This window comes from Rhipicephalus sanguineus, chromosome 2 (assembly GCF_013339695.2).
Source record: "Rhipicephalus sanguineus isolate Rsan-2018 chromosome 2, BIME_Rsan_1.4, whole genome shotgun sequence".
Classification (NCBI taxonomy): Eukaryota; Metazoa; Arthropoda; class Arachnida; order Ixodida; family Ixodidae; genus Rhipicephalus; species Rhipicephalus sanguineus.
This window is the reverse complement of record NC_051177.1, coordinates 107,042,792-107,046,253: the sequence shown is the minus strand read 5'-3', so window position 1 is coordinate 107,046,253 and position 3,462 is coordinate 107,042,792.

Sequence of the window (3,462 nt, the reverse complement as noted above, 5' to 3'; positions counted from 1 at the left end):
AGACATCATGGTTAATCTAAAGGTGCAATCTATCGACAATGCGCAAGGAGATAGCATCAGTTCGCTGGAGCGCCGCCCGCGTTCGGGTTGTCAAACGTCACTGTCCGGCCCGTAGCCAGGGGGGGGGGGCTACGGGCCCGGTCCTCCCCCCGAAATTTTGACGGATTGGAGTAATTTACAGTAAATGAATAATGAAAATAGGTGTTTTTCACGAATAGTGAAGGCCTTCAGCAAGTGTCACACCCCCCAATAAAACTCCTGGATACGGGCCTGGTCACTGTAATGTTCTAACGGCTGCCACTCACTGGAAGAAAAACTCGATTTGACATTGCTGTTGAACAGTCGACTATGAATCTGAGAAAATGAAAGCTTGCCGCGCGCGTGATATTTTCAGGTTCACAAGAGCACCAGCAATTACCATTCTACGCAACAGTTGAAGTGATAGGCTTTCAAAGTGGCAGGACCATCACGCATCCATGAACGGTATCAGATACGCTTCCGGACACTACGATTATACGTAATGATGGATGTATTCGCACAATATAAAGGGGGTTAAATTAATTTGTGCGCAAACGCTGGCGCACAAAATAACGCGCATCACAAGAGGGCGTCAGTCGTTTGATTTTAGCCTCGGGATATTAATGTCACATAAATAAGCAAGAATACAAAAAATACAACAACAAAAAAGTAAAAAAATTAAATGTTGCTGTGGAACTGAAAAAATAGGTGCGACACATGCACATAACCACCCATGAAACCTTTTTTGCGCATTAACAAATGTTCCCAGCTACAGCTGGCTCAGCCATTAGAGAACAGAAATGGTGCTGATGCTCACCCACACTTGCTTTGTGTAGCTTGTAGATGTCGTTATGCTGTCATACAAATACAGGCAGCTTTGCCTGAAACACATAAGCGAGTAACATGCAAGGACAGCTGGCTACCTTCCGGTGGATCGTGCCAGCGAAAAATTCTCCACTTTTTACGCCACAGACACAGCGCATGCTTACATATCTGTTTGCATGTCTAAGTTATATATACGCGAAATAACTAAGGAACCGGATAATGAGACTGTTCAGTGTAGGCTGATCTTACGTGGACGAATGCATGATATATTTATGAGGTATTTATTAAGCCATACTACTATTAGCCCCGACAAAGAATACTGGCGTGTCTGTAATTACGGGTGCGCCACGTCACGAAAAGTAGTCGCCTGCTCCGCCGCTGACGATCGCCTTTGCCTGTCCCGGCATATTCCACTGCCTTCGAAATGCACTGATGAGTAATCCTTGTAACCCAGTGCAATTCTCGCAACGTAGGTGTAATCTTTAACGGCTACCCTTCGCTTACTCAGCTGCAGAAAGTTTCGATAATAAAGCTTACGATGGGCATACTCTCGTCAAAATATAGGCTTCACTGTGAAATGGGTAATGCAGGACAGCAGCACATTCGCTGTTTTTACCAAAGTATTCGTGGAAGAGTGTTGTGACGGCTCGCCGTATAACATAAAATGTGCCATAAAGAGTGCCCTACAGACAACCGCACATTCGCTTTTGAAGAGTTCCGCAAGCATCAATTTCAGCATTAAACTCGAGAAACTTCGAGTGACAAAAAAAGGATACGGGTGCGCATTGTCCAATGATTTGAAATTATCTAGATAGACAGAAAAGGAAATGCAGCATCACATGAACAAGCCGGCTTCGCAACGATAACTTATTTTTTTCGGGTCCCCACATTCCCGAAAGCCTTTTGTCGCTTATATAAAACAATGTCTATAGCCTTCGCGATGCCGTTGGTCAGCTCCATCTGCTTGAATCCTTGCACTTCATGTACAATGTAGAGAGACTGACGTCGCAGAATTTTTCTGTGGAATGATTGCCGGCGAGGCAAGTTTACAGGTACGGGGACGCTCGATCACCCAGTGCACTCAGGTGATTCTCGCATGGAGTGTCCTTTTTCTATGGATGGGCTAGAAGCTGCGCTTGCTTTCGGCAGGCGCTCTTCAGCGCCAGGACCTAACGCAATCACGAACCGCGCTCTTCGCAAGTTTGTAGACGAAACCAACGAAGCTCGGAAGGCACTCTTGCTCCTCTACAATAAGTCCTGGCCGACTGGTGCTGCTGCTCCACAGGAATGGAAGTCAAGCCACGTGACTACACTTTTCAAAGCTGACAAGCAGTCTCTGGACATTTCCTCATAGCGTGCTATCGTCCTTGCTAGTGGTGTGGAAAAAGTAACGAAAAGAATGCTTGTAACACGTATGGGCGCCATAAACGCTACAATATCTATCCATAAGATAGTCGGATTCAGCTGCGGCCCCTCGTCAGCAGACAACGTTGTGGGCTTTGTGGCATGTGTCGAACGCCAGAAAGTCTGTAAGCCATATCTGTTTCTAGACGTCAAAGGGGCTTACGACAACGTTACCCGTGAAGCGACCTTTAGCGCGTTAGAAGGAGTGGGTCTTGGTGGAAAGATCTTTACAGATGCTTATAGATGAAATCTTTCTGCGTGCACACAGCATATGACCCGACAACCGTGTACCAAAGCCTCCGAGACGTCCCTCAATGCGGAGTGCTAAGCCCGACGCGGTTATACCTAAGCCTCATAAGATTCCAAAAGTGCGGAAAGCTGGGCTTGTTGGTTCACATGATCCGAATAACAGTGCCAAAAGCCACAGGACACACAGGAAGGGAACGCAGACAGCGCGGACACACGCAGAAAGGGAACGCACAAAGCAGGAAGGGAGCACTGTGTGCGTTCCCTTTCTGTGTGTCCTGTTTTACGCACTGTTGGTCGGCTTATGGCATTAGTCGACAGTCGGCCAAGCACAATATGACGACATCTATATTTAGATGTCATGAGTGACACAGCTTCAGCTTCGCGCTCGGCTTCAGCACGCAGCCACAGTGACATCATGCTACATTCGTAAACAAGGACTCGAGATATCCTGTGCAAAGTGTGTGCCTCTGGCATTACCAGAAGCCAGTGTCTCATTGCGGCATATAAATTAACGGTCAACTTATACCATAAAACAGGAGTCACTGGCTCTTGGCAGCCCTCTCTTGCACTTCACACGTAGACTACGCCATAAAGAAACTGACGGCAGTCTGTCACTTGTTGAGGTTCCTTGAAGGCAAAAAAGAGGGGAGTGTCTTACAGTATACGTGACTGCTTTGCAGGGTGTTGTCTATTGGGTCCCTGAGGCACAGGCTGTCTGGAATATAAAAATCCCATATATGGAAATTACCGGAGTACGATTCAGTGCTTCAAGCCCAAGTGTTGAGAATATGCCTTGGCTTACAACGCTGCGCGTGAAAGGCTGAAATAATTGTCATTGCTCGCCATTACTCGATCATAGATTAGATTACCGTTGATACCGATGAGTACCTACATGGTTATACGCTAAGACCCCTTCCCACCACCTAGCCAATCCTCGCTACATGAAAGGCTCCTCATGACATTTAG